Here is a 26,943-nt window from a genome sequence, read left to right as displayed (position 1 = left end):
TGGTGAGGATGAGTGGTGAGGGTGAGTGGTGAATGGTGAGTGGTGAGGGTAAGTGGTGATGGTGAGTAGTGAGGGTGAGTGGTTAGGGGTGAGTGGTAGGGATGAGTGGTGAGGGTGAGTGGTGAGGGGCAGTGGTGAAGGTGAGTGGTGAAGGTGAGTAGTAAGTAGTGAGGATGAATGGTGAGTGGTGAGGGTGATTAGTGAGTAGTGAGGGTGAGTGGTGAGGGTGATTAGTGTGTAGTGAGGGTGAGTGGAGAGGGAGAGAGTGAGTGGTGAGCGTGAGTGGTGAGGGTGAGTTGTGGTGGTGAGGGTGAGTGGTAAGCGTGAGTGGTGAGGCAGAGGGTGAGTGGTGAGGGTGAGTGGTGAGGCTGAATGGTCAGGGTGAATGGTGAGAGTGAGTGGTGAGGGTTAGTGGTGAGGGTGTTTGGTGATTGGTGAGTGGTGACGGTGAGTGGTGAGGGTGAGTGGTGAGGGAGATTGGTGAGGGAGATTGGTGAGTTGTGAGGGTGAATGGTGAGGGTGAGTAGTGAGTGGGAGTGGTGAGTGGTGAGGATGAGTGGTGAGGGTGAGTTGTGAGTGGTGAAAGGTATTGTCAAAGCCCACCGGGCTTTGACAATACCTTAGTATCTGTGTATATATGTAAGGTTATTAAGAAATATATTTTTCACCCGGGCAACGCCGGGTACTTCTGCTAGTTATATATAAAAGTCTCCGCGCACGCGGGCTTGCGGGGGATTTGGCTCTCAGACGGTGGGTTTTAAATGCAATTCCCACCGCGGGGCTTAGGGCGTGCCAGCCGGCACGCCCTAAGCCCCGCGGTGGGAATAGGCTATTCCGTTTTCACGTCCGTAAAATTTAAAGTCGTTTAATTAACGATTTTGTGGCATTCTTATTTAAATTATTTACTTATTGCGCAACATCGACCATACCAACTCACGACAATTGCCTGGGGGGGGGCGGACCCTGCCAAGTGATGCGCGTTCGGTCGAGCTCACGGGAGACATTTTATTTTACGCGTTTAACATGAAATAAATATACACATCACCCTGCGGATTTTTCTTCACAGTCTCATGTCCTCTTCGCCCCCCCCCAACACGATGCGTGCAGTTACTGCTATAAGGTTCCTAGATATTAATATTATTAAAGCGCTTACATAGTATTATTATGGCTCGGGCAGGGGGATGGTGGGGGGTAGCGGCCCAGCCCGCAGCCTGGCAATGTCTCACCTCCTCCGGCTTGCCAATCTAGGCGAGGCCGCGGGCTCTGCGCTGGACGAGGCGTCACCACGCCAATATAAAGTACAATTTTATTGAATCTTTCGCTAATAACTCAGGTTTATTGTTTACTATTATTAACAAATAAGTTTACAAATATTACTAACATTATGTTTGTGCAGAGAACAACTCTGCTTCATTGTTTACTATAATCAAACTAATACGTTGCCTAATATTACAATCATAATGTTTGTGTGCAGAAAACTACATTTTCATTCTTAGGTTGCTAAATATTTCCCTTTTTGTGTGCCTTTTTACGACGCTGCGACGGTGTACTGCCATTCTGTGCTGTCGACTACTGATTCATTAACGTCAGTGCACTGTCACTATTATCTACACTGTTAATTTTGCTTTTACCCATTATGAGTGAATGCCAGTCTATAATCTGTTGCCTGCTTCTTTACCTCACTAAGTGTACTGCCAGCCTTTCATGTCGACTGTATCCTGCTTTTCAGCTGCTGCCTGTATTGTCAGCTTTTTATCGCCACTGTAGCAATGCTTATGTCATTGAGTCGGCGTACTGCCAGTCTATAATCTATACTATAGCCTGCTTCTCAACGTACCTGTGCGTACTGCTGATATTTAATATACACTTATTTCAGATTATTTCTACTATGCATTTCTATTGTTTCAATTGCTCACGTCCTGCAATTTACTGATACGTAGTACTGCGATGCTGATAGCTGTGCCATCATCGGGGATTGCTGTGCACGTCGATGTGTGTGTGAGAGTCGATGTGTGTGTTTCAGTCCATATGTGTGTGCGTGTTAGTCGACGTGTGTGCATGGCTCCATGTCAGTGTGTAAGTCAATGTGCGTTTGTGTGTCTATGTGTGTCAGTCAGTGTGTGTGTGCACGTCCATGTGTATGTATGTGTCAGTCCATATGTGTGTGTGTTAGTCTACATGTGTGTATAAGTTCATACGTGTGTGCGTGTCATTCGATGTGTGTGTAAGTCAATGCATGTGTGTGACTTGATATGTGTGTGTTACTCCATGCGTCTTTATTTAAAGTATATGTCTGTGTATGAGAGTCCATATGTGTATGTGTGTGTACGCCAATGTGTGTCAGTCTATGTATGTGTGTGTGAGTCTATGTGTGTGTGTGAGAGTTGCTGTATGTGTGTACGTCGATATGTGTGTGTGTGACACCATGTGTGTGTATATCTCAAGTTTATGTGTGTCAGTCCATGTGCATGTGTGTTAGTCGCTGTGTGTGCGTGGCTCCATGTTAGTTAGTGTAAGTCCATTTCTTTGCGTGTCTGTTGGTCCTTGTGTGCGTCTTAGTCCATGTGTGTGCTTTATTGACCTGGTCAAGGCCTATGATACCATCAGTAGGCCTTGTCTCTGGGTTGTTCTTCGTGGTTTCGGAGTCCCTGACCCTCTGCTCACGATCCTTAAGGACCTTCATGATGGTGAGCGGCCCCGTGTCAAACTACGTGGCCGTGAGTCAGAGACATTCCCTTTACACCTTCGGGTGCAACAGGGACGTCTGGCTCCCACATTATTTTACATATATTTTTACCACGTACTTCGGAGGAATTACCATCTGCTACAGGTACAATGAGAGGCTGATCGATGCCCGGGTGCAGTCAAGGGATGGCTCCCTATTGCTCAACCACGTTATGTATGCCAATTATCTGCTAATTGCTGCTCACTCGGAGGAGTTCGAGGTGCTGCTGCTGAACCTGGAGCTTGCCACCAACAGGTGGGGCCTTACCATCAGCCCCACCAAAACTAAGCACCTGCCTGGCTATTTTATACCATCGGACACTTCACCCCCACAACTCCCAATTGGTGATGGGGCTGTTGTGGAGACAGTGGAGAGTTTCCCATACCTTGCCAGTGTGCTAATGACCGGCTCCGGTTTAACAGCAAAGGTCTCACTCCAAATTAGTCGAGCTGCATTATCTTTTCATTGGCTGCGTAACGCTGTGTGGAAGCTACCTGCTCTATCACTCTGTACGAAGCTTCAGGTCTTCTCGGCCACCACGGTCATTCCCTCCAAACTCTATGTTTGCGAAACTTGGACCCCCCTAATGGAACATTTTCGCCGGTTAGAAACATTTAGGATGGCCTGCCTACGATCCATCCTGGGTTTAACCTGGCTGCATTGTGTGAGGAGCTCACAAATCCTTGAAAGATGTGGACCAAGTCCCATCGGTGACCTCTGGCAGGCAAGGCTGCGTTGCTTGAGTCATGTAGCCCGCACAGCTTTTGTTCGGCCGGATCCAGGGGGCTGGAGAAGACATGGAGTTATGTGGTACAGGAGGATTTGTAGCTGAGTCCACTTGCGGATGACTGCTACCAGCTGTGTCAAGATCGGCCTCTGTGGAGGAGGCTCCTGAAGGACGCTACTGGGCAGTTGGAGGCAGTCACCCTCCAACAACAACGGAGGGCGGAGGAGCGACGCTCGCAACAATGAGCGGAGCGCCGCGTGGCTAAAGCACAGAAAGTTGCCACAGTAGGGGCCACAGGTGGTGCATCAGCCAGTCGTCTCAGTCAGTCGACCTGTGCCATCTGGGTTTGCTCCGTGACCTCCTGCCAGCGGGCATTCGACACTTCACGTGGCCTCAAGGTGCACATAGCCTGGCACAAGCGTTGTCGTGACGTCACCGCCACTTAGTGGCGAATGGCGGTTGTTGTTGTTCAGTCTATGTATGTATGTGTGAGTCCATTTGTGCGTGTAACTCTATGTGTGCGTGTTAGTCGATTTGCGTGTGTAACTACATGTGTGGCTGCCTTTTTTGCCCGGGCAACGCCGGGTACTAACCGCTAGTGTGTGTATAAGTCCATACATGTGTGCGTGTCATTCGATGTGTGTGTGTAAGTCAATGCATGTGTGTGACTTGATATGTGTGTGTTACTCCATGCGTCTTTATTTAAAGTATATGTCTGTGTATGAGAGTCCATATGTGTATGTGTGTGTACGCCAATGTGTGTCAGTCTATGTATGTGTGTGTGAGTCTATGTGTGTGTGTGAGAGTTGCTGTATGTGTGTACGTCGATATGTGTGTGTGTGACACCATGTGTGTGTATATCTCAAGTGTATGTGTGTCAGTCCATGTGCATGTGTGTTAGTCGCCGTGTGTGCGTGGCTCCATGTTAGTTAGTGTAAGTCCATTTCTTTGCGTGTCTGTTGGTCCTTGTGTGCGTCTTAGTCCATGTGTGTGCTTTATTGACCTGGTCAAGGCCTATGATACCATCAGTAGGCCTTGTCTCTGGGTTGTTCTTCGTGCTTTCGGAGTCCCTGACCCTCTGCTCACGATCCTTAAGGACCTTCATGATGGTGAGCGGCCCCGTGTCAAACTACGTGGCCGTGAGTCAGAGACATTCCCTTTACACCTTCGGGTGCAACAGGGGTGTCTGGCTCCCACATTATTTTACATATATTTTTACCACGTACTTCGGAGGAATTACCATCTGCTACAGGTACAATGAGAGGCTGATCGATGCCCGGGTGCAGTCAAGGGATGGCTCCCTATTGCTCAACCACGTTATGTATGCCAATTATCTGCTAATTGCTGCTCACTCGGAGGAGTTCGAGGTGCTGCTGCTGAACCTGGAGCTTGCCACCAACAGGTGGGGCCTTACCATCAGCCCCACCAAAACTAAGCACCTGCCTGGCTATTTTATACCATCGGACACTTCACCCCCACAACTCCCAATTGGTGATGGGGCTGTTGTGGAGACAGTGGAGAGTTTCCCATACCTTGCCAGTGTGCTAATGACCGGCTCCGGTTTAACAGCAAAGGTCTCACTCCAAATAAGTCGAGCTGCATTATCTTTTCATTGGCTGCGTAACGCTGTGTGGAAGCTACCTGCTCTATCACTCTGTACGAAGCTTCAGGTCTTCTCGGCCACCACGGTCATTCCCTCCAAACTCTATGCTTGCGAAACTTGGACCCCCCTAATGGAACATTTTCGCCGGTTAGAAACATTTAGGATGGCCTGCCTACGATCCATCCTGGGTTTAACCTGGCTGCATTGTGTGAGGAGCTCACAAATCCTTGAAAGATGTGGACCAAGTCCCATCGGTGACCTCTGGCAGGCAAGGCTGCGTTGCTTGAGTCATGTAGCCCGCACAGCTTTTGTTCGGCCGGATCCAGGGGGCTGGAGAAGACATGGAGTTATGTGGTACAGGAGGATTTGTAGCTGAGTCCACTTGCGGATGACTGCTACCAGCTGTGTCAAGATCGGCCTCTGTGGAGGAGGCTCCTGAAGGACGCTACTGGGCAGTTGGAGGCAGTGACCCTCCAACAACAACGGAGGGCGGAGGAGCGACGCTCGCAACAATGAGCGGAGCGCCGCGTGGCTAAAGCACAGAAAGTTGCCACAGTAGGGGCTACAGGTGGTGCATCAGCCAGTCGTCTCAGTCAGTCGACCTGTGCCATCTGGGTTTGCTCCGTGACCTCCTGCCAGCGGGCATTCGACACTTCACGTGGCCTCAAGGTGCACATAGCCTGGTACAAGCGTTGTCGTGACGTCACCGCCACTTATTTGCGAATGGCGGTTGTTGTTGTTCAGTCTATGTATGTATGTGTGAGTCCATTTGTGCGTGTAACTCTATGTGTGCGTGTTAGTCGATTTGCGTGTGTAACTACATGTGTGGCTGCCTTTTTTGCCCGGGCAACGCCGGGTACTAACCGCTAGTGTGTGTATAAGTCCATACATGTGTGCGTGTCATTCGATGTGTGTGTAAGTCAATGCATGTGTGTGACTTGATATGTGTGTGTTACTCCATGCGTCTTTATTTAAAGTATATGTCTGTGTATGAGAGTCCATATGTGTATGTGTGTGTACGCCAATGTGTGTCAGTCTATGTATGTGTGTGTGAGTCTATGTGTGTGTGTGAGAGTTGCTGTATGTGTGTACGTCGATATGTGTGTGTGTGACACCATGTGTGTGTATATCTCAAGTGTATGTGTGTCAGTCCATGTGCATGTGTGTTAGTCGCCGTGTGTGCGTGGCTCCATGTTCGTTAGTGTAAGTCCATTTCTTTGCGTGTCTGTTGGTCCTTGTGTGCGTCTTAGTCCATGTGTGTGCTTTATTGACCTGGTCAAGGCCTATGATACCATCAGTAGGCCTTGTCTCTGGGTTGTTCTTCGTGCTTTCGGAGTCCCTGACCCTCTGCTCACGATCCTTAAGGACCTTCATGATGGTGAGCGGCCCCGTGTCAAACTACGTGGCCGTGAGTCAGAGACATTCCCTTTACACCTTCGGGTGCAACAGGGACGTCTGGCTCCCACATTATTTTACATATATTTTTACCACGTACTTCGGAGGAATTACCATCTGCTACAGGTACAATGAGAGGCTGATCGATGCCCGGGTGCAGTCAAGGGATGGCTCCCTATTGCTCAACCACGTTATGTATGCCAATTATCTGCTAATTGCTGCTCACTCGGAGGAGTTCGAGGTGCTGCTGCTGAACCTGGAGCTTGCCACCAACAGGTGGGGCCTTACCATCAGCCCCACCAAAACTAAGCACCTGCCTGGCTATTTTATACCATCGGACACTTCACCCCCACAACTCCCAATTGGTGATGGGGCTGTTGTGGAGACAGTGGAGAGTTTCCCATACCTTGCCAGTGTGCTAATGACCGGCTCCGGTTTAACAGCAAAGGTCTCACTCCAAATAAGTCGAGCTGCATTATCTTTTCATTGGCTGCGTAACGCTGTGTGGAAGCTACCTGCTCTATCACTCTGTACGAAGCTTCAGGTCTTCTCGGCCACCACGGTCATTCCCTCCAAACTCTATGCTTGCGAAACTTGGACCCCCCTAATGGAACATTTTCGCCGGTTAGAAACATTTAGGATGGCCTGCCTACGATCCATCCTGGGTTTAACCTGGCTGCATTGTGTGAGGAGCTCACAAATCCTTGAAAGATGTGGACCAAGTCCCATCGGTGACCTCTGGCAGGCAAGGCTGCGTTGCTTGAGTCATGTAGCCCGCACAGCTTTTGTTCGGCCGGATCCAGGGGGCTGGAGAAGACATGGAGTTATGTGGTACAGGAGGATTTGTAGCTGAGTCCACTTGCGGATGACTGCTACCAGCTGTGTCAAGATCGGCCTCTGTGGAGGAGGCTCCTGAAGGACGCTACTGGGCAGTTGGAGGCAGTCACCCTCCAACAACAACGGAGGGCGGAGGAGCGACGCTCACAACAATGAGCGGAGCGCCGCGTGGCTAAAGCACAGAAAGTTGCCACAGTAGGGGCCACAGGTGGTGCATCAGCCAGTCGTCTCAGTCAGTCGACCTGTGCCATCTGGGTTTGCTCCGTGACCTCCTGCCAGCGGGCATTCGACACTTCACGTGGCCTCAAGGTGCACATAGCCTGGCACAAGCGTTGTCGTGACGTCACCGCCACTTAGTGGCGAATGGCGGTTGTTGTTGTTCAGTCTATGTATGTATGTGTGAGTCCATTTGTGCGTGTAACTCTATGTGTGCGTGTTAGTCGATTTGCGTGTGTAACTACATGTGTAGCTGCCTTTTTTGCCCGGGCAACGCCGGGTACTAACCGCTATTAGTACCATAAAGAGGCTTGGGGCATTGGGTTCTTAGTTTTCAATGTCTCTGCTTCTGCTCACATTCGTTGAGGCTTTTTATGATTTTGGGCAGGCGTGTCTAAAGCTGCGTGACCAGGAGTTTGGAGCCATTTCCTGTTCAACTCGGCTTGTGACAGAAATTCACTCTGGTCTCATGCATTACATTACATAGGATCTTCAATAATCATGTAGTTTGAGAAGCTCACAATGGGCATAACAATTAATTGCATTCATTGCAGTTACAATAATATGCTTATCTATGCCTGGTTATAGTTAAGGGATCGTTTCCTGCTGGTCAACCCTGTTGCATCTGAGGATGATCTGGTAATGGCTACTCAATGAGATGGAGTTAAGGAATCTTTTTATGGATTATTCCATCATGAAATGGGGCCATCCCTCTCCCTGCCATACTGGCATCGCACCCGCCCCTTACCCTTCGTCCTGCGGATGGCGGGCAAACAGGATAGTGCCACGTAGATATTTCAGGCTGGGCCCGACCAGGTTACGTGAGTCACCCGGCCACAAGGCGCTTGTTGGCGAACACAACCCCTGGGCCTTGCTCCAGGGGTGATATCAATATAGAATATATGTAAGGATGCTCCTCAATGGGCTCCCTCTGGAACTCTATCAGGCATTTCCTACTGGGCGAAGACCCTGGGGCTGGCCCAGGACACGCTGGCAGGACTATGTCACTCGGCTGGCCTGGGAACGCTTGGGAATTCCCCACGAAGAGCTGGAGTCTGTTGCAAGGGAAAGGGAGGCCTAGACCGCCCTACTCAACGTGCTGCCACTGCTACCCTCACCAGGACAAGCAGATTTATAAAGGAATGAGCAAACAAAGCTGTGACTTTTCTTGGCCACAGATATTACTCCTTTCTCTGTGGTTGTACAATATTAACTTATTTAAATGACCGTCTGTGCTGGCTTATACAATGAAGGCTGGCCTGCCTATGAGCCATCCTCTATTGAACCAGACTATATTGTAATAGAAGCTTACAGATCCTCAAGATATCAATATTAAATATAATCAGTGAGTCTCTTTAGCAGGCAAGGCTGCATTGGTTTGGCCATGAATCCCACATTCCCAGACACCGCATGCTCAAGCAGCTTCTGTTAGTCAAGATATGAGGGCTAAACAGGCATGCCATTGGCTAGAGAATAGATTGGAGGATGTGATCAGACCTGCAGATGACTGGTACCAGGAGTGTCAAGATCGGCCTCTGGAGGAGGCCTGTGAGCTATGCTGCAGGGCAGTTGGAGGTATTTGCTCTTCAACAACAATGAGGTCGGAAGAGCGACGCTCACATGAATGGGTGGAACACTGGCTTCCTAAAACCCAGCAAGACAGTGGGGGCAAAAGCTGGTGCATCTGTCAGTCATCCCTTGACACCTGGATCATTCCCATGACCTACTGGGATCCACACTGACATGGCCTTAAATTGCACCTGTCATGGCATGAGCACTGATGAGGTTACTTCCAATTCGTCATGAATTGTGGCTGATTTTTATAGAAAATATTAATTATCCATGTGCAATGTATTTATTTGTAAGAGTTTATCTATCTTGGCAGCGGTGGCGCAATTATTTCACTACATTATGAACTCAACAATTAGAGTTTGATTATCACCGACAGCAAACACGATTGAGCAGTGAAAACTGAACTTATTGTGGGCCTATGCTATGTTGATTTATCTTAAATTAATTACATGGTGAAGTGAGGAAGCATTAATACTGAGCAGATGAAGGTGGCCAGGCATGGTTCTGGACACACCACCACATTTTTACCATGCCTGTGTCTGACAGTGTAAAGTTTGTATTTGCAGTAAAGTATATTAACTAGTGAACATGGAGGTTAAATAAAAAAATAGTTTATTTTTGTTTTCCTCTGGAACTTTTTCTAAGAATGGATACAGTCAGAAATTAACACAGCACATATGCAGCTAACGTTAGATCTGTTAATCCATGCATTCAAGCAAATCTGAGCCTGGCTTCACACCTATAAGTTGCGATTAAACATTAATTTATCGATTTCTGCATAATACAAATATTATTTTCAACACCTTTTGCTATTTTAGATGAATTTTGCTTTTATAAATATTCTTTTTGTAGCCAGACAGCCAAAATTGTGTGCTTGGAGTTTTGGGTTGACATTTATTTTGGAGATACTAGGGCTTCCAAGCATGTTCATGACCATTGGCCCTCTCATTGTGTGCCTTAACAGCCCGTGTGATGAATTGGGGAATCTTTTTCACTGTATTATGAAAATAAGAATAAGTATAGACGTGTAAGTCATGTGTGACTGTATATATATGCATTCTTCTGTGCCTCGATACTGACGCAAAAGGTGTGGATATTTGTTTTCTGTTTGCATCTGCGCTTCCTCTGCAGAATTGGTATGATGGAGCAAAGACACTCGGCACAGCTCAGTACAAAAGGCAACAATGCGACCAGTGTGCATACAGCACGGATTGTACTGGAAATTTGACACGGCACCAGAGAACTCGCACAGGAGAGGAACCCTTCAAGTGCACTGTGTGACAAGGCATTTGCATGGTCATCAGTTCTTCAGAGCCACTAGAGAACACACACAGGAGAAAAACCCTTCAAGTCCACTGTGCCGGAATGCATTTTCAGAGTCATCGCCAGAGAGAGGGGGAGGCGCCGACTGATGGTGACGTCATCCCGCGAGACTACCACTCCCCACGTTATCCAGAGTATACACGCACATACAGTACACCTAGTCATTACACACTCGAACACAAAGTACACTGACACTAAATATACAGTTTGTTTGAGTGCTGTTTACCAGGACTTACTAATGCTGCCATAGCACGCAATGTTTTGTTTTGGGCAGCATCACCACTGCCAGCTGAGCAGAATCAGAATATGTATTTATACTGAAAGAATCCGACGGGCTATAAAGCTCTTTTTCACAGATGCCCAGTAGGGGCGGATCAAAACATTCTAACACACAATACAAAAACCTATAGGATTGCAAAGTATAGCAAAGGTAAACAAGCCACTTAAAAATAGATATACCAAAAAAAACTGAACGATAATTTTCTTACCAGGAACGACCCACTAAGCTACGTTTCTTTTTCAGAAGCGATCTGACCACAAATGCTAGCTTAATGAAGTGGCTTATGTTGAAATTTATCGCAGCTAAATAATCAAAATTATCTTGATGCATGTGTAATGAGCAACTTCCCACGACACGTCGTGTAGAAGGTTCTTCTTCTTTATTACTCACAGTGGGCACAACACAGGCCAACACTTGTTCTTCCTCGCACTGAGTATAACTCTAGGTAATAACACCTCTACTGGCTACACACATTGCCAATCACTCGGCATGGTCCCATCGTCCTCACTCGGCTACGCCGCTGGCTGGCGGCGTGACGATGACGGCGATGGAAACCACACGAGATCTTCCACGTGGCCGGACGCCGGAGAGAGATGTTGGTGAACAGCGACGAGCCCCCGGGTCCGCTCCCCCTGATATCCCCCCAGGCGGGGCCAGGCCCCGCCTCCTGCCACACCCTCTGGTGGAACCTTTGAGCAGTATCTCGGCTAACCCCACCTGTTAACTTTGCCCCAGATACACCTCCTTCTCTGATTGGTTGGTACTTTACTGTGCCCGTACCCGTGATTCCTTTTACGGCTAGCAGGTGTCAACCAGAGGTCGCAAACGGGTTTTGATTCCTTACCCGTACCCGGCCTTACCAGGGCCGCAAATTGGTACCCGTACCCAGCCGCTGCATGCTATTAATACAGCAGTGCATACTGTGGTGGTACCTGCTATCAGTACAGCAGTGCATACTGACTGGTGGTAGCTGCTATGATAGCAGTGCATACTGTGGTGGTACATGGTTTAACAACAGCAGTGCATACTGAATGTGCTGGTACCTGCTATGATTACAGCAGTGCATATTGTGATGGTACCTGCTATGATGACAGCAGTGCATATTGACTGGTGGTAGCTGGTATAATTACAGCAGTGCATACAGTGGTGGTACCTGCTTTAGCTACTGCAGTGCGTACAGACTTTGGTACCTGCTTTCACTACAGCAGTGCATAGTGACTGTGGTGGTCCCTGCTATGATTACAGCAGTGCAAAGTGTGGTGGTACCTGCTTTCCCTACAGCAGTGCATGCATACTGTGGTGTAAGCTGCTATGATTAGAGCAGGGCAAGCGACAGTGGTGGTACCTGCTATGATGACAGCAGTGCATAGTGACTGTGGTGGTACCTGCTAGCACTACAGTAGTACATGCGGACTACTGTATCGCATTATATATGGAACTAGCTTTACTACCCGGCTTCGCCCGGGACTTGGATTCACCTTTGTCTCCCCAGTGGCGATGTTCACACACCACACCAGTTACTCACCACTTTACGATTTAAATGTTGTTTTCGTCGAATGTGTTTGCTAATGTGTCTCCAATGTTACAATTGTTATGCTGCAGATAATTTTTTTCATAAAAAGCTTAAGGACTAATGTTTTTCTTAACCAAATGAACGAATAAAATAAATTCATCTCATTCCCCATTCAGCCTCTGAGCTCGCGACTCCGCGTGACGTCACGAGACCAGCTGGAGCCATGAAGTGGTCACGAAGTCGAATCCATGGATCTCTGCTGACTCTGACCTGAGGTAAGAAGTTAACATTGTGGCCGTGATTGTTGTTGTTTACCCAGGTACAGCCTCGCTTCTTTCTTTCGTAGGGATATCAATTGAGTCGCATAGTTGTGGAATCGATGTCCAGGTTGTATCATTAACACATTGCAGCGTGGGGCAAAGCCATGCAGGGCTGGTTACCACTTTTCTCGCCACTCACAGATCTGAGCTGAGAAGTTCATATCGTGGTGGTGGTGGTTCTTGTTTACCCAGGTGTAATGCGAGCGTGAATGAGGTTGCTGCTGGACTCTAGCCCAATCACACGACCCGGGGTATTGGAGGTGGAGCCAGCAGGGCAGTATGAGAAGAGCGGATCTGACGATCCGGAAGGGAGGAGTCAGGGTCACGTGAGAGAGAGAGGTTATAGCGGGGATCGTGGCCACTCGATGGAGTGAAGAGGCGGGACCACGTTGGGTGGCCGCCGCGCCATCAGCCACGGGGCTGATGGGGCTGATGGGGTTTGGCACACCGTCGGCCAACGGTGTGCGAAGCGAGAAGAGTGAGCGGGGCTAGCGGAGTGGCTAGCGGAGTGGCTAGCAGAGTGTGCGGGGCACACGGGGCTAGCGGAGTGGCTAGCAGAGTGTGCGGGGCACACGGGGCTAGCGGAGTGGCTAGCAGAGTGTGCCGAGCACACGGGGCTAGCGGAGTGGCTAGCAGAGTGTGCGGAGCACACGGGGCTAGCGGAGAGGCTAGCAGAGTGTGCGGGGCATACGGGGCTAGCGGAGTGGCTAGCAGAGTGTGCGGGGCACACGGGGCTAGCGGAGTGGCTAGCAGGGCGTGCGTGGCACGCGAGAGGAGACGCTGGTCCCGTGTCAGGACCAGCGGGGTGAAAGGACGAGCGGAGGAGCTGAGGAGGAAGCGAGTGCGCGGGGCGCGTGAGAGACGATGCTGGTCCGAGGAGGAGGCCAGCGGGGTGTGGAGGAGAAGAACCCAAATAAAGGACGAACGGAGACTTACATCGCCTGACAGAGTCCTTTATTACACAGGTATAGACTCACTTTCTCGTATCTCGTAGGGATATCAATGTAGTAGCAGCGAGTATGGAATTGATGTCCAGGTTGGACGATTACAACGTGGGGCCTAGCCATGCGGGCCCTTATCCCCTGCCCTCGCCTGATTGTATTTGCTTTAATTTTCTTCTTAAGTTTAATTTGTCTTAACCTGGCTGATTACTTTAAAACGATGTTTTAAAAATGCCGACCATTTTTGTTTTCCGTGGCAAAACCCACTGAGCTCTTTTTCAGAAGTGACCTGCCCACAACAGTGGCTTATAATCGTGTGGAAATTTATAGCAGCCAAATACTCCAAACGCGTGATGTTGACGAAATGGGGAGGGAAAACCCGGAGGACCCGGAGAAAAATCCATGTGACCACGGGGAGAGAAACATGAAAACTAAAAAAACAGAAGGCGTCATGGTCCGGATCGAACCTACGCTTTCCTTTATACCAGGAGAGGTAGTTAACATCTCGTCATAATGGTGCCCACTCGAGTACATGACCACACCAAGTCTCAGTACTCAAGTTCAGGAGCGTTCTGCCGAGTTAGTTTTGCAGTCGGGGAAGAGGTGATGCTTCTGCATGAATTGGCGATTGAGTAATCTGTGCGCAGTTTTTTCAGCATTGTTATATTTGGACGATACCAGTCCATACGTTTCTTTCAGTCAGATTTGGTTAAGCCCTGAGTGCAGTCCATTTAGGCCGCTGTACGTGAGCTGTATCGTTCAGTTTCGTTCCAACAAACGGGGCACTACGTTTTCTTTTGCTCAATATGTTCAACGTTAATAAAAGGTATCCAAGCAAAAAGTTCTCCATGCATTATCCTGCAGTTAATGAGAAAAGTCTAATTTATTGGCGCACTATATTGACTGCGTATTGAGACATAAAACTGTTGAGCTAGATTTTCAACCAATCAGCATCGAAAATGTAAGTAGGTCAGAGCCAAAATCAAGCCAATATCACTACGCACATGTAAACATGGAGGAGGACGTAAGCAGCACAGCTTTATCTGATAGCGGCGATCAAGCTCGATTAACACCCGTAAAGTGTATTCTTCATGTCGGAAAAGATGGTGGGAATCTGAAGCAGCGTATCATCCCAAGACTAGGTGAGTTCCACACAGCCATGTCCTTTATGGCAGTGATAGGCAAACGTTTCAAATAAGCAGGACTACAGGATATGCTGATTGAATCAAATGTGGTAGCTGTTGGTTCAATAAATGGAGTCATTAGTGGACATCACTACAACCGTAGCATTCGTGCACACAAACTCCTATTTGAGGCAATGCATTTCTTGCGGTTGAGGTCATTTCTTCAGTCCCTTCCTGAGCAACAGCACACTCGTTACATATCAGCCATGGAAGATCTAGTATGAGAGTACAAGTCTGAGGCAGAATTTTCATCTAACTCAGTGTCTGATATATTATCAGATATGCTGTCCTGCTATGATAGATATGTACATGAGATGAACTCTGTTAATCCCACCTTTGGACTTTGGAGCTCATACATTCAAATGGTTCAACTGTTACTGAGTTTCATTAGAGCAACCAGAGACTCTGACTGGAGCCTTCACTTAGCAACAGTGAGACGTATGCTGGCATGGTATTTTGCATATGACCGCCAAAATTATGCAAGGTACCTATCAGCATATTGGGTCGAGATAATCAATCTTCCAAAGACTCATCCACACTGCTATGAAGAAGTTACTGCAAAAGGAAACTGGACAGTACAGCGTAAGGATGCTAACAGGTTCTCATCCATAGCTTGTGACCAAGCAATAGAACAAACCTGCAACCGTGATTCAAAGACCAAAGGCGGCATAACTGGGATAACATTGAACAGAGGTGCCGTCCAGCGATGGATACTGTCTCATCCTGAACGTTCTGCAATCACAAGGCAGTGTGAAATGATGGCTGGAATGCAACATGAAGAGAGGGGTCATAAAGAGTTGGATGCAACAAGATTTGCAAAAGACAATGCTGCTGTTATATCTTTGGTTTCAGCGGTTGAGTCTATGATCAATCCCTTCCTGCCTCGTGAAGATCTTGTATGTATTAGCTCTGGTGTTGTTGCTACAAAGACTGTCAGAGATGACATACAAAGTGCTTGTGATAAAGGTGAAACAGCTCTGAAAATTTTCATCCAAGATCGAGTCCAGTCATCAAAAACAGACTTCTTCTCTCCAATAAAGTCCTTGAAGCTCACTACGTTTGGGGATCAAATGAAGAAATCATCCAAGACAAAATATTGAAATCAAGTCATTCTAAAAAATGACAGGAGACTCTTTGCACGACTATTAGTGATAAGTCAATCCCAGTCTGTAAACTTGAAAGAGATTCTGACATTCACTTGGCAATATCTCATCCCCGCTAGCAAGCACTGATGGTTCATTAGCCAAAACAAATAAGGCTGCTCTTCTAGCTTGTTTAGAATCAAAGAACAAGGACTGTCATGTGAACAAGACTGTTGGTGATAATGGTGCCCTACTGCTAGATGGCATGGCATTGATCAGGAGTTTCAAGAATATACCAGACACATTCGGTGAGCTTGCTGATGATCTTCTTCAACTTATGATTAAGATGGGTAGAAAGTTCAGTTGTCCAAGGGTCGATTTTGTCATTGATCGCTACCCGGCAGTGAGCATCAAAAATGCTGAACGATCAAGACGTGCTGTTACTGGACAACAATTACTGCAAATATACAGCATCAAGCAGAAGACTCCAAGTCAGTGGACCAAGTTTCTAGCCAGTAGTGAAAATAAAGAAGCCTTGACAGACTTTCTCTTTGAGACATGGAGAACTGTGCCTTTACAAGCAGCTGGAAAAGACATAGCTATCTTTGTGGCACACAGAAATGTATGTCATCAACTCACTCTTAAAGATGGCATTATGTCTGTCAAAGAGGTAGAATCTTTGACTTGTGACCATGAAGAAGCTGACACGAGGCTCCTACTTTATGCAAAACATGCCTGGAGTGAACTTTATAATAAGATAATCATCCAGAGTCCTGACACTGATGTTGCTATCATTTCACTTTCAATAATGGCTAAGCTTCCCTCAGCAAAGATGTACTTTCTGACAGGAACAAAAGACAGGCAAAGAATGTTAGATCTCCAGGCTATTGGTTCTACTTTGGGTCCTTCACTAACAGAGGCACTGATAGGACTACACACATTCACTGGCTGTGACTCAACTAGTTCCTTTTTATGGGAAAGGAAAAGAGAAACCACTAAATATAGTGTCTGGAAATGCAGAGTACATCAGTGCATTTGTTGCTCTTGGGAGACAATTTGAAATGGACAGCACCACATTTGTGACCATAGAACGTTTTGTGTGTGAGCTGTATGGAGAAAAGGTATCAGATGTTAATTTGGCCAGATACAATAGGTTCTGTGTCCAGGCCTCTTCCGAACAGGCATTACCTCCAACAAAAGATGCACTTACAGAGCACTTCAAGCGTGCTAACTACCAAGCTGCAATCCACAGGAGAGCATTGGATCCTTTTATAAATGCTCTCAGTCCAGACGGCTTTGGATGGATTGTCAAGGATGGTGATCTCATCATATCATGGATGACTAAAGATCCAGCTCCTCAACAGATTTTGGGGTCACTCCACTGTGGGTGTAAGTCTGGTACTTGTACATGTGGAAGGTGCTCATGCCACAAGGCTGGCCTGGCCTGCACTGACCTATGTAAATGTGTTCATTGTGATAATGTGAGATTAATTGAGGATATTGTTTCATGTGAATCTGATAGTGAGGACAGTGATCTTGATATTTAGTGATGTGTATATGATAATAAAATTAATATAGGACATATATATTTAATATAAATAAATCAAAATTAAATCTTGTTTACAATAATTATTCCTGTGAATATGTACATGTAGTGCAGTTACTGCTCGTGTATGCGAATTGACAATTCACCATTAAATGTGTTATTTTGAAAAGTGTTTTTTTTATATTATATTTTGGCTTAATTCTATTTGTTATTCAGATTTTACCTCAAATATTACCTTTGAATTGGAACAGCATAATGAGAAGTAATTGGGATGTTAATGCAAGAGTAGAAGTTTTTTTGATAATCTTATCATGTTTACTGTGCATATATAGCAACTTCAGGTATATCACACATTTCAAACTGGTTTATTTTGTACTTCAAGTGGTAATTCTGCATTTTTGGGTTTATATGATAAACAGGTTTGAAAGTGCAAAATTCCCTATGGTTTCCCTTTTTTTCAAAATGGGCACCTTTAGCATCATTTTTCTCAAAACTGCAAGGTTGTGTGCGGAGAACTTTTTCCTAAGGAATCTCTATATATTTCTGATGTTAAATATAAAAAAGTAGGTAGTGCCCCAAATGGTGGAACGAAACCCTATTTCTAGGCCTCTTTTAGGCTACCGACAGCGGCCTAATTGAGCTAAGAAGCTTATTTTAAAGGGTGACTCGGTCTGCAGAAATCAATGCATTCCACAATTACACTCCCTCAATGGCCCACCCACTCAATCACTTGCCACTCACTCGCACACTCACCAATTCACTCAACCATTCACCCACACCTACTCACTCATCCATCCGCTCTCCCACTTGCTCACACACTCTGCCACTCATCCATCCACTCTCAAACTCAATCACTCCCCCACTCACATACTCCCTCACTCACGCACTCACTAGAGCGTGTGTTTTGTAAGTACGGTCGCATGCTGGGTAGATAACTATGTGTTTGTATTTTAAAATATCTTATTTTTGCACATTCTTGCGTAACGTTTTTAGGTGTTGTGTTTCTGTTTTTGTCTTTTAAGTTTGTTTACCATCTGAAATTAGCACAAATAAACATCAAAATAGACAAAAATACATATCCTGTAAAAAGTCGTTTAATGTACGATACTTACCACTCCATCTCGAAGACTACATGGGGTGATGTACGTACGACCCTTTTGTTTCCACAACCTGTGTTTGACGATCTGATGCGAATGCAAATTACACGCACTTTTCGCCGTATCGCACTGTATATTTTATGTTTTTATTACTGTAGTTATTAGCCATGAACATTTTATTCGTGTAGTATTTTCATTGTTTGAGTTGTATGTCGTGTATAATGTTTGAATTGATTCAGATTTCCATCATTGGTGTTGGGCATGAGTGGGAATATAAATCATGTCGCTGGGTTCATATCGCAGTACGCTAAGCATTGCACTACCGCTCCTCACTCATGCACAATCATTAGCATCGGAAGTATGCGTATTTTTTCAGTACTAGCTAAGTTACCCAGCTTCGCACGGTTCTCGGTCATCAACTTAAGAACAATGTCTTGCCATGCTGGCTTTATTGGAATAATTTAATTATGCCAATGATTTTGTTAAATGTGTATTTGGTCATGGTTTTTTGGTAGTGTTATACAATCGCAGGGCTTGCTTGTTTCATAATGAGGACAGATTTTAGTTTTGTTACACTTGGAGAGCTTCAGGATAGACAATGTTGGATTTGTTGCCATTTGATGTTTTTAATCGAATGAAGCTTCAATTGTGACATACATGTCGACAACAAATTGGTGGAAGAGCTCTTTGCATCTTGACTTAAAGCTTTCGTGACTGCAGGAATTAATGTTCTTTGGGTCTTACATTAACATGCTAATCTCTCACATTAACATAGCCACCTCCACGCTGTCGTTTTATTCGTCTCTCTCCGATCTGACATTAACATGCTAATTTCTCACATTAACATCACTAGCCCCGCCCACTTCATTTATGACCCTTGGGTTACACCCATTTTAAACCTTTAAAACAGTGCCTCAGCAGCTTTCCTCTTTTCTCCTCCTGATGATGATCGCTTGTGTTGTGAAACGTCGTTGTTTTTTGTTATTTTCTTTCAACCTATCTATGTGACTTTACCGAAAGACCCAAACAATATAGCTCTTTGCATCTCAAGAAGAGATTGAAGCTGCTGTTTCGCACTATGATCCTGAAGGCAAAGAAGTCCATGGCAGAAATCTTCTTTTGTGTTGGCAAGCCTGTTTCTGCGTCAGTTTGGCGAAGTAGGAAATGGTAGCCGGTCATCACCTTGCCAGAAAATCAGTGGACATTGAAGAGCATCATAGGATCGTTGTTCCAATTCTGTGTAGGGTATTGTGCCTCAGTTACAAGACGATGCCTCAAGTGCCATATTTTTCAGCAGTCAGAACGAAAGATACTTCAGATGTTGTGAGTACATTTAAGTGGCACTCATATTGACCATGTGAAGTTTAGTCTGCATGAATGACAACATTGTACTCTGAAGTCATCTTCTCCATGGGGCACTTGAAACTGTGAACATGAGAGTTTTCCTTATGGAGCATGTCTTGCCACAGAAATAGGACTTGCATCTTGGTGTTGATGACATTTTGCAATGCTGGTGAGCCTGTCTGGTATTGTCAGACATGCAAGTAGAATTTAACACGTAGGCTTTCGCGACCAATATTGTTCATAATCAACGATTTTTGGGTTTAGATCGCGTTATTTATAAATGTGTCGTAACCCTCCACCACCCGACACGGCCAATCAGTAAAAAAAGTGTCACGTTGACAAAAGACAAATAGTTCACTGCTTTAGCCCACCGGTGTGTTGAAGCGTGAAACCACAACATTTACAATTTGAGTACGACGTTTCGCTGGTAATTGCATCCAGCATCATCGGGCAATTCGCCAGAATGGTGAGGCTCTGCTGTGTCTCCCGTTCTTATATAGAGCAGCAGCAGGGTGACGTCATCATTAACTCATTAACTCATCAGGTGCAAAGATTTGAGGGGGGGGGGGTTATTGTAATTATATACTTGATTAGTAATAAGGCTATTGTTACGATGCGAGTTGTAGATTAGTAATCATTTGGAATGTGTTCTATTGTGATTATGCTACATTAATAATCAGTTAGTGCTTGTTTCCCTTATAAGGAATTGTAATGCATCTTATTTAATAATACGCTTCTAGGCCGCACTAAGCCTGTAGCTGTCTGAGCGATTAAAGTTATTTCTGTTTCTCTCAATCTCAATGGATTCTCTAATTAGTCTTTGCCAGTAGTAAAACTAGTTACTAAACTAGTTTAGTTACTACTGGCAAAGACTAATTAGAGAATCCATTGAGATTGAGAGAAACAGAAATAACTTTAATCGCTCAGACAGCTACAGGCTTAGTGCGGCCTGGAAGCGTATTATTAAATAAGATGCATTACAATTCCTTATAAGGGAAACAAGCACTAACTGATTATTAATGTAGCATAATCACAATAGAACACATTCCAAATGATTACTAATCTACAACTCGCATCGTAACAATAGCCTTATTACTAATCAAGTATATAATTACAATAACCCCCCCCCTCAAATCTTTGCACCTGATGAGTTAATGAGTTAATGATGACGTCACCCTGCTGCTGCTCTATATAAGAACGGGAGACACAGCAGAGCCTCACCATTCTGGCGAATTGCCCGATGATGCTGGATGCAATTACCAGCGAAACGTCGTACTCAAATTGTAAATGTTGTGGTTTCACGCTTCAACACACCGGTGGGCTAAAGCAGTGAACTATTTGTCTTTTGTCAACGTGACACTTTTTTTACTGATTGGCCGTGTCGGGTGGTGGAGGGTTACGACACATTTATAAATAACGCGATCTAAACCCAAAAATCGTTGATTATGCAAGTAGAAGTGTGGTAATGTAGGTTAGGTAGTCGCAGCAGACTGCCAATGCGATTTTGTATCTGGCCCTACACTTTAAATCTGGGCATGTAGCCAGATGTTGGGATGAGTTGGTCAGTGCCAAAACATGTTATTTGAAAGCATGAGTTCTATCTTATATTGTTTTGGAAATGGCTTTCCTACGTAATGTTGGCAGGTATCAATACATGAAAAGGCTCGGGATGGTCATTAATTTTAGGCAGCTGAACCATGGTAGTGTTGCAGCATAGCCCTGGAGGGTCTCCTTTTCATGGCATTGCATGGCAGTAGCTGCAAGAAGTAGACATGGAACGAATGGCAACGAATGGATCATAAGTGTAAATGAAGAGGAATGTATGGAAAAGACGATTTTTCCTTTTGGCTGCAGGTTAGGCACCTGGGTGCAGCCATTGTAGTGCTATTAGAAAGCTGCCTTGCTTGTTGGTGGACTGGAGTTTTATTAGCTGTGGCAGCAGCCATTTATGCTGTGTTAGTTTTCTGTGTAGCTTATTGCTGTTAAGGAGTTGCATTCGTTGTAGGTGCAGGCATAGCAGCACGGGTCGCATGCTGTCTTGCTTCTTGGTGTTCAAGAGATTAATTAGCTGTAGGTGTAGCATAGGTAGCATGCTGTCTCGCTTTGTGTTCATGAGTATCATTAGCTCTAGATGCAGCCATTACAGCACTTGTACGAATGGCATCAATTATTGTAATCGGCTTTGGTGAAGAGAAGCACACAAATAGTAACTGTTTTTAAAATAAATATTGCAGTGTGTGTTTAGAGGTGAGCCGTGCACATGCAGAGAGGACAGTTATGAGCTAGAAGTGGATGAATTTGGCGGCAAAACCGCAGGGCTGATAACCTGCGTATCTACCGGCTGTGCAGCAGTCTATACTGAATATAGTGGTATTTGCTGACTATAGTAGTATCTACCGACCCTACAGTCATATCTCCCGACTCAATTGTAGCATCTTCCGAATCTATAGTAGCATCTACCGACTCTATAGTCGTTACTACTGACTCTGCAGCAGTATATACTGACTGTAGTGGAATCTACTGACTGTAGTATTATCTACTGAATATAGTAGTATCTACTGACTCTACAGTAGTATCTACTGACCGTAGTAGTATCTACTGACCGTAGTAGTGTTTACTGACGGCAGTAGTATTTACTAACTATACAGTAATATCTACTGACTATAGTAGTATCAACCAAATCTATTGTTTTAAAAACTGACTCTACAGTAGTATATAATGACTAAAGTAGTTTCTACTGAATCTATAGTATCTATTGACTGTAGTAGTATCCACTGACTATAGTAGTAACTTCTAACTCTATAGCAGTATCTACAGACTCTATATTAGTATCTGCAGACTCTATAGCACACACTCATCCCCATCTCGACTCACTAGCTTGTCTCCGTGCTCTCAACTGGCTACCCATCGCCAGTAGGGTCACATACAAGACCGCCTGCATCTGCCAAAATGCCTTCATATCCGCCTGCCCGCCGTACCTTCATTATTGACAACTTGCAGCTCAGCACACGGCAGATGCCTGCGCAGCGCGACTCACGACCTCCTCTTGATACCAAGATCCAGGATGGTCATGTCTATGCGCCGCTTCTCGGTGGCAGCCCCAACAGTCTGGAACGATATCCCTCTGCACATTCGCAGCATCACCTCAATCTCCTCCTTCAAGAGAGACTTAAAAACTCACCTCTACAATCATGCTTTTGAGCGACTCTGAGCTTGGCTCCGCGCCTCTGAGTTGCGGCCACTACGTCTGAAAATTTGCGCGCGTTACAAATTGAACTATTATTATTATTACTGATTATAGCAGTATCTGCTGATTATAGCAGTATCTACCGACTACAGTAGTATCTACTGAATCTATAGTATCTATTGATTCGATAGTAGTATCCACTGACTATAGTAGTAACTACTAACTCTGGCAGTATCTACTGACTCTATAGTCGTATCTGCAGACTCTATAGCAGTATCTGCTGATTATAGCAATATCTACCGACTATAGTAGTAACTACTGACCCTACAGTAGAATCTACTGAATCTATAGTCCTATATATTGACTCGATAGTAGTATCCCCTGACTATAGTCATAACTACTAACTCTATATCAGTGTCTCCTTACTATAGCAGTATCTGCTTACTCTATAGCAGTATCTACTGACTCTACAGTAGCATCTACCAACTTTACAGTAGTATCTACCGACGCTACAGTAGTATCTTCCGACACTACAGTAGTATCTTCTTGGTTCTTTCGGTAAAGTCACGTGACTTTACCGAAAGAACCAAGAAGATGAATCCCTGCAGTCACGAAAGCTTTAAATCGAAACTACAGTAGTATCTACCGACTCTACAGTAGTATTTACCGACTCTACAGTAGTATCTCCCGACTCTACAGTAGTATCTCCCGACACTACAATAGTATCCACCGACTTGACAGTAGTATCCACCGACTCTCCAGTAGTATCTACCGACTCTACAGTAGTATCTACTGACTCTACAGTAGTATCTACTGACTCTACAGTAGTATCTACCGGCTTTAATGTACTATCTCCCGACTTTACATTGGTATCTACCGACTCAACAGTAGTATCTCCCAACACTACAGTAGTATCTACCGACTCTACAGTAGTATCTACCGACTCTACAGAAGTATTTACCGACTTTACAGGAGTATCTACCGACTCTACAGTAGTATCTACCGACTTTACAGTAGTATCTACCGACTTTACAGTAGTATCTACCGACTCTACAATAGTATCTACCGACTCTATAGTAGTATATACTGACTCTACCGTAGTATCTACAAACTCTACAGTAGCATCTCCCGACTTCACAGTAGTATCTACCGACTTAACAGTAGTTTCTCCCGACTTAACAGTAGTATCTACCGATTCTAGATTTGAAGCTTTCGTGACTGTAAGGATTCATACTCTTAGGTTTTTTTTCAGTAAAGTCACGTAGGAAAATAATAATAAAATAATAATAAATCACGACGTTTTGGAGGCAACACAAGTCTCCGTCTTCAGGTGGGACCGTCACAGCTAAATTTACTGTATCAAGTGAAGAGAAATCCAAAAGACAAGATCTTAAATACTGGTTAAGGGGAGGGTGGAGGGGCTTATCTAAATGTGGCAGTCAGGGACTGGGAGGGTGGGGGGTGGGGCTAGAAGGGAAGGTACAAATGAAGAACCTCACAGGGGGTACACGGCCGATGTTGGCTGCCAAAACCAAAATAGCAGCACTGTTAAGTGCTGGGGATGTCAGCAACTCGGTAAAATCGACTAGTACCTGTCAAATAAGATGGTACAAATATGCATAGTTAAATCTTTTTTTACATAGTTAATAACATTTCCAATGATTGCTCAATTTGTACCCATCATCACGGTTGAAGTTATGTCTATGTTTGTATATTTGGATGGCTCGGAAAAGACAATGTCATGAGAACCCACAGCGTTGTAACAATGATCGGCAACGGCAGAAGACTTAGTTTTGCCGTGTTTCAGATCTGTCTTATGCTCGCGGACACGATCAGAGACATGACGTTTCGTTTCCCCAATGTAACAATCACCACAGATGCAACTCAGTTTATAGACTCCAGAGTATTGCAAGTCAGGAATGACATCTTTCACAGATGGGATTAGATCACGGATTGGATGTACTGTACTGAATTGGACTTGGATCTTGTGTTTCTTTAGAATTTTGGACATCTTTTTGGTCATGCCTGCTATGTATGGCAACGTGATGGTTTTGATCAGAGTTTCAGGTGGTTGTTTCTGTATGGTGGGAGAAACAGCTTGGCGGATAGTACGGTCAGAGTATCCGTTCATCTTGAGGGCCAGATGTACATGTTTTAATTCACTGGCCAGGTGGTGTTGGTCAGATATGCAATGAGCTCTGTGGTATAGTGTTTTGATGAGAGAATTATTTTGAGCCGGGTGGTGGTGGGAATCAGGATTCAAGTAGGAATCTGTGTGGGTGGCCTTCCTGTAGACAGAATGTCCCAAGGATCCATCAGGTCTCCTCTCAAACAGCACATCCAAGAATGGTAGTTTGCCATCTTTCTCCACTTCCATGGTGAATCTGACGGATGGGTGTCTGGAATTGATGTGGTCCAGGAAATTATTCAATGCTGGGAGGCCATGTGGCCAAATGACGAAAGTGTCATCCACATATCTCTTCCACAGGGAAGGACGCAGGGTGGACGTCTGGATGGCGTCTGATTCAAACTTTTCCATGAAAACATTGGCTATCACTGGTGACAAGGGGGAGCCCATAGGTGTGCCCTCATTCTGTTTGTAGAAGGTGCCATTCCAGGAAAAGTAAGTGTTGGTGAGGCAATGCCTAACCAGTGCAGGTACATCCGAGTTCAGTCCATGTTGGGCCAAATCTTAAATTATTGTTAAGGTGTCAGGCACTGGGACTTTGGTAAACAGGGATACCACATAAAAACTGACGAGGATATCGTCAGGAGACAGTACCATGTCCTTGACCATAGAAACCAATTGGGTTGAGTTAAGTACTGCTGAAGTGGTCTTGCCAGTGAAGGGAAGCAGAGTATCTGATAGAAAACGGGCTAGCTTGTAGGTAAGAGAGTTGATCGTGGACACTATTTGCCGTAGTGGGGTGCCTTCTTTATTGATCTTGGGAAGACCATAGAATCTGGGAGGTCTTGCAGCCGAGGGTTTTAGGGAGAGACGTTTGGTTGGTTCGATTAGGGAAGTCGAACTAGTGATGATCTTGTTGGTTTTTGTCGTTAGGCTGTTAGTAGGATCACTTTTAATTTTGGAGTAACTACCATCATTGAGTTGGTCCAGGATTTTGTTGTTGTATGAGCCTTTATCCATGATAACCATAGCCTTGCCCTTGTCGGCCGAGAAGATGACTATATCATATCTCTTTTTAAATTCGCGAGTTGAGAGCGTTCGTTTTTGCTAATGTTGCTAGTGGGTTTTTTAGCATTCTTGAGAATCGTGGCTATTTCAGCTCTTGCTACATCCGCATGGATGTGTCCTATGCCTCTGAGGGCTACATCGACTATCAAAACACTATACCACAAAGCTCATTGCATCTCTGACCAACACCACCTGGCCAGTGAATTAAAACATGTATATCGGGCCCTCAAGATGAACGGATACTCTGACCGTACTATCCGCCAAGCTGTTTCTCCCACCATACAGAAACAACCACCTGAAACTCTGATCAAAACCATCACGTTGCCATACATAGCAGGCGTGACCAAAAATATCTCAAATTCTAAATAAACATAAGATCCAAGTCCGATTCAGTACAGAACATCCAATCCGTGATCTAATCCCATCTGTGAAAGATGTCATTCCTGACTTGCAATACTCTGGAGTCTATAAACTGAGTTGCATCTGTGGTGATTGTTACATTGGGGAAACAAAACGTCATGTCTCTGATCGTGTCCGCGAGCATAAGACAGATCTGAAACAGTCTTCTGCCGTTGCCGATCATTGTTACAATGCTGTGGGCCCTCATGACATTGTCTATTCCAAGACCAAGGTGCTCTGCAAACCTTCTGGCTACCATCAAAGGTTTGTCCACGAAGCCATCCAGATATACAAACATAGACATTACTTCAACCGTGATGATGGGTACAAATTGAGCAATCATTTGAAAGATGTTATTAACCATGTAAAAAAGATTTAACTACGCATATTTGTACCATCTTATTTGACAGGTACTAGTCTATTTTACCGAGTTGCTGACATCCCCAGCGTTTAACA

The 26,943-nt window shown here is 45.3% G+C and overlaps 1 protein-coding gene across 3 annotated transcripts in view; it reads left to right on the top strand.

Annotated features, from left to right (window-relative positions):
- LOC144953565 (uncharacterized) overlaps positions 1-26,943 on the top strand; it is a 60,063-nt gene that overhangs the window by 18,683 nt on the left and 14,437 nt on the right. The window contains exons 2-3 of one of the 3 annotated variants that reach the window (XM_078884146.1): positions 10,453-10,532; positions 12,368-12,466. The gene's annotated coding sequence lies outside the window, so the exon portion shown is untranslated. Of the gene's footprint in view, positions 1-10,206; positions 10,533-12,367; positions 12,467-26,943 lie in introns of all 3 variants that reach the window. The other 2 variants (XM_078884147.1, XM_078884145.1) reach the window with 2 other exon arrangements.

This window comes from Lampetra fluviatilis, chromosome 78, assembly GCF_964198595.1.
Source record: "Lampetra fluviatilis chromosome 78, kcLamFluv1.1, whole genome shotgun sequence".
NCBI lineage: Eukaryota > Metazoa > Chordata > Hyperoartia > Petromyzontiformes > Petromyzontidae > Lampetra > Lampetra fluviatilis.
This window is presented reverse-complemented; position numbering and strand designations above follow the sequence as displayed.